Below are 10,020 nucleotides of genomic sequence, written 5' to 3' on the forward strand. Positions count from 1 at the left end.
ACGAAGATGGGAGAGAGGAGATGGAAGGACGAAGATGGGAAAGAGGAGATGGAAGAACAAAGACAGAAGCGAGGAGATGGGAGAGAAGAGAGGTGGGGGGGGGGAATACGAGGATCAAAGATGAAAAAGGGGAAGGCGGGAATGAAGATGGGTGAGGACAGGAGCGACAAGAAACAAGGGAAGAAAGGATAGAAGGATGAAGAAAAAGAAAATGGAAGAGCAAAAGAGGACGACAGGACATCACTAATAAAAAGGGAATGATGCGAGAGGACCAACGACTGGAGAGGAACGGAAGAGAAAAGGAGAGTGGAAGAAACAAGGGGGATGCCATTGGAAAAAGTGAGCGAAAGGGGAGGCAGGGAGATGACAGAAGAAAGGTGACAGAAGAAGAGGAATGATAAAAGGGGGAAAGATATAAAGGAAATGAGAAAAGGAAAAGGACGAGGAGAGGAGGTGGAAGGAGTGTGTGGAGGAGGGGGTGAAATGAGTTAGGCTAGAAGGAAAGCAAGAGAGATGAAAGAAGAGATGCCATTAATGGATAAGAGCAAAGATATGACGTAAGCAGAGAAAAGAAAACTTGTGGGATGAAGAGAAAAATGAATGAAAATGAAGGCCTGATTATTAGTAGGAAAAGGAGATGACAGTAAGAAGTAAAGGGGTATGGATGATACTGGAAGAAGAGCAAGGGAAAAGTGTAGGAGAAAGGAGAGGAGAGATGGTCGATAATCGAAATCTAGAGAAAAGCGAGAATATATATATATATATATATATATATATATATATATATATATATATATATATATATATATATATATATTGTAAGAAATGTTTAAGACTATGGTAAAAGAAGAGAGGAGAAAGCAAAGATTATCCAAAAATGGACAGATGCAAGAGATGGTGGGAGGAGAGAAGAGAAAGGGAGGAGAAACGCTGAAGTTGGAGAGGAAAGGTAAGAGAAGGTGGAAGGAAGGCAGAAGAAAGTGTGGGAGAGAGATGATAAGAGAAGAGCGGGTGAGGGTGGCATCATTTCTCACACCCAGACATCTGGGGAGGAGGAGGAGGAGGAGGCAGCCTCACTCCTCATTCTCTTATTACTCCTCATCCTATTTATAACATGTAGACTCAGTTTTCACATATTTTTCACATTTAACTTTTTCTTGAGTTTTAGTTATGCCTTTCAATTTATATATCCCTGGGGATGATTAACTTGCTTATTCTCTGATCATTACTAATTATGTTAATCCTCTCATGGCAGATCCTACTTATAATCTTCTCCTACACTGTTACATGGTTCATTCTTTCTTAACGATGCTTCACTTGATCCTACTCATTCTTTGATTACGATTATTTTTGTTAATTTTCTCATGTCTGTCTCTGGCCATTGTTTTGCTTGCATATCTGTGTTGGCATTATGCACACTCGGGGGGAATCAGGTCTTACTTCTAATTATTCGGTTCCAAGGCAACAAGTATATAGGCAACAAGTATATATATATATACATATATAAATATATATATATATATATATATATATATATATATATATATATATATATATATATATATATATATATATATATATATATATATATATAAAATCAAATACTCTTTATAAGTGACACCTGGTCGGGAAAGGATTAGAACTTATTCCCTATTACTCCCTTCGCTACGAGAGGTTTTTCCAGAGTTGGGTAAAATCGTCTGGAGGTGAATGAATAAAATATCAAAGTCGCCATCATATTGAATGGTTTATAGGAGGGTGTGTTATGGCCCTGTCCATGTTGTGTTAAGATTCTGTGCTTGTTATCATTCTCATCACTGGCCTGGTGTGTGTTGTCGTTTACTGGAGGCAGAGAGGACAGGGTGTGTGGGAAGATGAAAAGAAATCGACGCGTGCGAATTTCTGTGTGGAGGAAAGGAAGGGGAGGAGGTGCGGGTGTAGAGAGCAAAGAGAGAGAGAGAGAGAGAAGTAACTGCATTCTGTTAAGAGAAATTATTTTGGAAAAGACGTGGAGTATGCGTGGTGAAATGGATGATGTCGAAGAGTGACAAAAAGTGATGACAAGGATTGCAGGGTGAAAAAAGGTGATGATATGACACGAAGGGTGAGACAGGGTGATGATCCTTAACTGCATCTCTCTAACCTTTATCCTTTTTCTCAAGCCATCTCCATCATCTCCTTTTCTATACTACCTCCTGTTCTCATATATTCTTTCCTATTTCTCGTTTCCTGTCTTTTCCATTCCCTATATTGCCACTGTACTTTCTGTATCTCGCTCTCTTTTTCCATTTCCTATTTCGCCGTTTTTCTCTTCAGTTATGTTCCTTTCATCTGTTACTTCTACTCGTAGTCTCGTTTTCTCCTTTCTTTACTCTCATCTAATATTTCCCTCCTTTCCTCTCTTTTTCCCCTCAGTTACATTACCCGCCTCTCTCTCTCTCTCCCTCTCTCTCTCAAGTCTTCCTTCCTTCTCCCTCTTCTCCCCTACACCACCACTCCCTAACTGTCCCCTCTCCTCAGCCCCCCTCCTCACATACACACACACACACACACACACACACACACAGCCCCTCGCGTTCTTTGCCCTCGTAATTAGGTGGGAGGGGCAGGTTTTGTTAAGCCCTCGATACTTGACGGGCCACAAAAACACCTCGAGTAAGCTAGAGGAAAAAAAAATAAAGAGGTAAAGACGGAGGACACACGTAAAGTAATTAATTTAGTGACTGAGCAATTATTCTAGAGCAATTAGGGAACACAGTAATTACAAAAAGGGTTGCTTATGTCTTCCGTACATGTAGGAAAGTTGAGAAAACCAGGCAATATTTCGTTTAAATGTCCGTGATTCCGAAATGATAAAACAAAATTCCGATCTACTTAAATAAATACCGATAAGATTAGAGAGGACTTTAGGAGTTAACAGTTTCAACAGTTTCAGGGATATTCTGAATGCAACTGTACGTATGATCTCAAACAGATATACAGTCACACAGAAGAGCAGTTTGTGTAATACTGACTTCTACTGCACGTATGATTTCAGGTACACGCACACAATAAAATAATGCAAATTAGGTTACATATAATCTTAGGTAGAATAAGCGTTGCACAGATTAACACAAGTGATATTAGCTTTGACAGTGCGTGTAATCTCAAGAAGAACATGATACACAGAATAACAAAATATGTATGTGATATAAACTCCAACTTCTCGTGTGATCTTCAGTGGATAGAAACAGTAGAAGGCGCACCACAACACAGTGTGAAACTATGCGACAGAGAAAGATGCAGTGTTTACATTTCTTAAACTACAGTCACCTTCAGCTGCCATTCCACTCTCGTACACCTTGTATACAGATGCGTGGTCAAGGTCAAAGGCTTCACCTCATCGTGGCATGTGTCCGGCGCAGGAAAGATGGACGCCCCTGCCCTACATAGTCTCGGATCACCCTTGGTCAGGGTTTAGCACGTGTTAGCTCACCCATAGGTATTATATGGAGGTTTATCATTGTACTACTATGGGAGTGACGTGGAGTCGAAGGCCGGTAGCTGGCCTTGCATAACACTCCCAGAAGGGGAACTCAACCACACTGACCAAGCAGTCAAGTCCGCACTACATTCTACTGTTTTGAACGCACACCTTTAAAACTAAGTTGTGATCATCTTTATGAAGTGTTAGCGTGTGTCAGTGATATATATATATATATATATATATATATATATATATATATATATATATATATATATATATATATATATATATATAAAATCAGCGAAAATTTCATATTTATATACAAAGTATAAAAAGTAATGCTAAAAAGGCGGCTAAACACATAAAAGAAAGTTTCAAAACACTTTATGCTGTAGCATCGTACACATTTTCTGATAAAAAATAAAAAAAAAGATAATACCAAATTTAAAGAAAACTGGTCTTTCCCTCTGCTCTTAAAACAACACCGGATAAGAATTCCAAACACGCGAGATAGTATCACTTGTTACAATAGCACCCAGGTGTGTGTGTGTGTGTGTGTGTGTGTGTGTGTGTGTGTGTGTGTGTGTGTGTGTGTGTGTGTGTGTGTGTGTGTGTGTGTGTGTGTGTGTGTGTGTGTGTGTGTGTGTGTGTGTGTGTGTGTGTGTGTGTGTGTGTGTGTGTGTGTGTGTGTGTGTGTGTGTGTGTGTGTGTGTGTGTGTGTGTGTGTGTGTGTGTGTGTGTGTGTGTGTGTGTGTGTGTGTGTGTGTGTGTGTGTGTGTGTGTTTGGAGGGTATAAATTAGAGAAAGCAAGGGAAAAGGTGTTAGAGAAAAGAAATGAGGAAGGAACGTAGTCTCCGAGGAACGATTTGCAAGAACGAGGTGAAAGAGCTGGGGGAAGAACTACAATAAAGAAAAGCGTAAGAAAGACGACGGGGAAAAGGAAAATATGGGAGAATAAAGAGAATGAGATGAAGAGAGAAAAATGGCAGAAAGAAAGGTGTAGGGAAATAAACAGAAAAACAGACGGTTAAGATGTATGGCGAAAAAAAACATTGGAAACAAATCGATAAAAAGAAGAGTAACAAGAGGAAAAAAGCATGAAGGAGATTGTTGGGAAATAAGCAGAGAAAAGAAACAAGGCGACTAGGGTGTACAGAATAACGAGAAACAAGAGAGAATATGAAAAAGGAGAAGCATGAAGAAAAGGCAAGAGTAAGGGTGTAGGATAATAATATGAGAGAACGGACGGTCGAGAGGGAAAGGGCGAGGAGAAAAAAAATGGAGAAAGTTTACGTAGACAGGAAGGATGCTGGCAAGAGAGGATGGGCGTAGGAAGGAAGAACTGTAAACGATGGGAGGGGGTAACAAAACGACGCGTATATGGGAAATGTGCTAAAGAAAATGCTAGTGGTAGGGGTGAGTAGAAATATATAGCTAGGTGAGTGAGTGGAAGAGGGGAAGACAGGAAGGAAACATGAGAAGAAGCAGGAAGGAAGAGGACAGGAAGGAAGGAGCAAGACATGTAGAAATGGGAAAAAGGATGTAGCAAGAGTGTGGGTCGAAAGGGACAGAAGAATGACGGAACAGAAGCTGGAAGGAAAGAAGATAACAAATGATAGGGACGAAGAACTGGAAAAGAAAAATAGGTCGGAAAGAAAAGGAAGAGTACTCAACAGGAGAGGAGAGTATGGAGGTGAAAAAGAGAGATGATAAGAGAAAGAGGGCGAACATACAGTAAAGAAGAGTGTGTACGAAGAAAAGGGGGGAAAGACACTTAAGTAGGAGCAGAAAGGAAAGAATATGACAAGACAAGTGGAAGTGGATAAAGAAACAGGAAAGAAGGGTAACTCGGAGGGAAAAGAGGAAATGTATCTGAGCAGGAAAAAAATGTAAAGGCAGGGAAGATGAAAAAAAGAAACTGGTGAAGAATCAGGACAGAAGTGTAGGTCGAAATAAAAGAGAAAAGGACATAGGAAGGAGCAGGACAATAAGGGACGGGGAGAAAGAAGCGTGAAAAAGGTAATAAAAAAAGTGAAAAGGTGAGTCCGTCACGAGGTAAACGAGGAAGGAATGAAGGTAGAAATACAAGGAAGCAGGACAAGAAGATAGGATGATGACGGGTGGAAAAGCGAAAAGAAACAGGAAACCACAGTGCGTCGGATGGAAAAAGAGGAGGGAGGAGGGAGTAGACAGTAGTGGGAAAAGAATGAATAATCATGCCAAGAGGAAGAGGGAATATACAAGAAAGAGAGGGTCGGGCTGAAAGGAGAAGTGAGGATACGAATATGAGTAAAAGGGCAGAGCAGGGGTAGGAAAAGGGTAAAGAAGCTGGGCAGGAAAATGGATCTGAATGAATGGGAAGCGGGGAGACGGGAGACGTGAAGAGGGTCATAGAGAAGATGGGAGGGGGCGACCGAGCAGAAATAGGGAGGCGAGCATACAGAGACAAAAAAGGAACAAGTCAAGGGAAGGAAATGTGGGAAAGAAAAGTGGTGGTGTAAAGCGACAAGAATGAAGGTGTCAAAAATGAGTGAGGGAAAATAGCAAAAGGCAACAAGAAGAAAGGAAGAAAAAGGAAACTGATGGAACTAAAAGCAATGTGGTAAATATAGACGAATGGAATTAGGAAGAGGGAATGAATACGAAAGAAATGAAGGACGATTACAAAGAAAAAAGAAATGATTTGAAGAAAGGTGGAGTAAATGGATAAAGAAATGAGCAAATATGGAAGATGATGCCAGAAATTAAGAATGAAAAGACAGAAAGACATAGAAAAGACGGGAGAGAGGAAAGAAGCAACAGCTCCTCCTTCTAACCGCCTCTAACATAAACAAAGTCGGCCACCATCTCCTCCACACCCCTAGGAAAAAAAATAAGTCAACAAAACATTTCCAAAGTCGAGACAATAAAAGGGCGAGCAGTCAGCAAAAAAGTTGAGGCTGTTGACTGGAGGCAGAAACAGCAGAGTGGGACGTGGTGGTGGTGGCAGCAAGGGAGGGTGTACCAATCAACGCTAGAAACGATGCTGGAAGAAAACTTGACTAACAGTAAGAAGTACAGACTGGGAAGCGTGAGAGGAATACGACTAAAATATTTACACGTACGTACGTAACTAGAGAGTATACTACGCAACGCAGTATACGAAATAAAAGGGAACCTTACTGATGATACAGAGATACAGAATGGGATGCGTGAGAAGAATACAGTCATATTAGTAGTAGTGGGTATAATAATCAACACTACACGATGCTGGAAAACTTACACAAATAATAACAAGTGTATAGGCTGCTGGGGAAACGTGAAAGGAATTCGGTGGTATGACCAGTGAGTATACCAAATAACACTACACACGATGCTAGAGAAAAAATCTATCTGTTTGTCTGCCTACAGCCAATAGCTTTAATCCCGGAATGGGTGACCACAAGCGAATTGCCCTTATGTCGTCTTGTCCTTCGCCATCAGGCTGCCCGATCTTCAACTTACACCCTACTCATTCATATAACTCTCCACTTCCTTCGTCCTTTCATCATTGAGTCTCCCTCATCCCCTCTCCCCACCTCACTTATATATCTAATCAATCGATTATTCTCCACGCTCACCACATGACCAAATCATTTCAGGGTACTTCTCTTAATGCTTTCGAACGCATGGGATGCGTGAGAAGAATATGCCGTTATGACCAGAACGTAAACCAGTCGACAGTATATGCACAACTGGGGGAAACTGATTAATAATATGAGATACAGACTGGGCTGCGTGGAGACCTGGTGATTGAGGCCCTTGGGCACTGACAAACCCACGGGGGAAATATAAAGGGACAGATATGGGAGAGAACAGAATCTTATAAATAACAGCTATCTTGTATGGAGGGGGAGGTCTAAAGGGAAAAGGGAGGAATTACCATAATATAAGGAATGGTTCTCTAGTATGAGAAGTCTAAAGGGAAGAGATGGAAGGAAATACAATAATAAAGTGTGTGACTGTCTGCTATGAGGGGCTTAAAAGGAAGAGATCACAGGGAAAGGGATAATACACGAAATGACTGTCTTGTATGTAGGAGTGGCAGGAAGGAGGTGGTGGCGGACATGTGTTGAAGTGAGGAACATTCGGATATAAATTAAGAGCATATGAATAGGCTGATGGTGACTAAAAGTGGTGGGGGACGACGAAAGATTTTTACGAGTGGAAACTGGTAGAAACAAACGGGTCCTAAGAAAAACGACAAGAGAAACTATAACATGTAGAGGTGTACGGTACGTAGGAGGACTACTGGGCCTTGAAAGCAGGCTGTGAAGCCTATGCCCAGAGTCGGTCACATTAAAAAAAAAAAAAAAAAAAAAAATTCAGAAGATACTAAAGCTCGGAAAGGAATGGTTAGAAGTTGAGGTTGTTGGTGTTAAGTCGATACATGAGCTGTTGAAAGCCTCTAAAATGACAGTAACAGCCTACCTGCGAAAGTCTATAAAAGCTCAGACGATGAAAAATAGGGAATCGATTAGCGAACGGAGGTAATGGTGTTGACGGGAGCGATAAGAGGTGAGTGGCTGTTGATAAGGCAGGACACTGATAAGGAAGATAGGGTCCAGAGGTAAATAAAAGACGTGCCACTTTGCAATATAAATGCAAACCACAGGGACCGACTAGTATTAACAGAGAAACACGAATTGAAATTATGAGTTTTTCTTTGTATTCCCAGTTTTTCAACCAATTTTCCACCGTTTCCGTTCACGCCTCCTTCATATTCTCCAAACTTCCCTCTTCCTCCCTCTACCCTGGTTCCAATCCGCTCTAAGATTCTCTCCATCACAATGCTCCTTCTTGCCCTTTTTCAATTTACTGTTTCCCTTTTTTCTTAACTCGTTGCTTTAACTTCTTTTCCTCATGTAATCCACAATTTTCTCTCTAACCGACTCAATTTTCAGCTTGTAATTACCCGTGTCATACAATATAAGTGCTTCCATCAGGAACCATATCTCATCTTATTCCCACATCTTATTCTTATCATCATTTATCAACTTTGTACTTTGCTTCATTCATACAGTCCTGAATTTCCCATCAACTATCCACGTCTTTCATTTTAGCACTACACTTCCTTTCTATTTATTTACTGACCTTCTATTTGTATCCTGTTCATTAAGTACCCTCAGGTACTGCTTGTCCTACTTTTTTTTTTTTTTTTTTTTTCCCCCCCTTCATGCACTTCCTTAACCCCTGCCCAACTACTCTCTCTTCGTCTGTTCGAAGTGATTGGTGTGCTTCCCCAATACCCAAAACGCTCCTTTCCGCTTTCCTCTTTCTGACCTTTCTCTCCTACTCCTTTCTTGAACTATTCTTCTATACCCCCCTGGCCTTCTCTTATTCTTTCTCTCTCCCTTTTTCTTCTTCCTTATCACACCGTAATCCTCTAATCTTCCTCTCACCTCCGCCTTCTCCTAACCTCCTTCACTCATTCTTCCCCACCCTTTTCCTGTCTCCATTTCGTACATCCTCTCCAACTATTCTCCTCGTTCCACTTATCGCATGCTCTTTCTCCTCATCTACACCCTCCTCCTTTCCCACGTTCCATTCTTTTCACTTCCTCCCCTTCCTTTTTTCTGATTATCCACTTTATTTACATTTCCTCCCCTATTTCTGCTCCTTCTCTGTTTCTCTCTTCTTACCCATCATCCCGCAGTCCCTCTTCCCCTCCCCTCTCTTCTCACCATCTCTCACTTTTCCTCTCCCCCCCCATTCCTTCCATCTATTGATCTCCAACCCTATCCCTCCTTTCCTCTCGCCCACAACTCCTCCATTTCCTTCAACCATCCAACTCTAGCTTCCTTTCCCCTCTTTAACAGCGCCCTTCCCAACCCTCTTCTCCCTTCCTCTCATCTTTCAATTTTTTCTCTCTTCTGTTTTCCTGTGTCCTCCATTTTATCCTTCCCATCACTTCCCCTCTCTTCAATTTCTTCTCCTCCTCTGACTTGCACTCATCAATCCCTCCCCCCCTCTTTCTCCTAAGCGTCATTTTCTTCTTCCTTCCTCTCATCCATCTTTCTCCAATCACCCCATTCATTCTCTTCCCTTCGCCTCCCCCCCTTCCTGTCTTCCTTCCCTACTTTTCCTCACTCTTCCAGTCCTTCGTCTCCCACCCTCCTATCCTTCCTTTCCTCATCCTCCTAACTTTCCCCTCCTCCACTTTCCTCTAATCCCTTCTTTCCCACTGTACTCCTAACTTTCCTTTCCTCCACTTTCCTCCAATCCCTCCTTCCCTCCTTCCCCCCCTCACCCTCTCCCTCCAGTCCATCCCCTCGGTATAACCTTGTTTAGTGTCCCCCGGGAGGCCTGACCCAACACACGTAACTCTGAAACACTGTAGTGCGGAATTGCTTTGTGCCGGCTCCACCTTGGCTGTGTTGCGCCCTGGAATACTTCCTTCCCTTGGTACATCTCTTCCCCCCTATCCCCGTGGCCCAAACACAGACATCTTGCAGTAATGACCTAATGTGAGTCGTGTACATTTACCTGTTTGTAACTGATACCTGACACTACCATAGTGCAACAATAGGCCTAAT

Source organism: Coenobita brevimanus, chromosome 66 (genome assembly GCF_032717465.1).
Source record: "Coenobita brevimanus isolate Jiangsu-jjx chromosome 66, ASM3271746v2, whole genome shotgun sequence".
Lineage (NCBI taxonomy): Eukaryota > Metazoa > Arthropoda > Malacostraca > Decapoda > Coenobitidae > Coenobita > Coenobita brevimanus.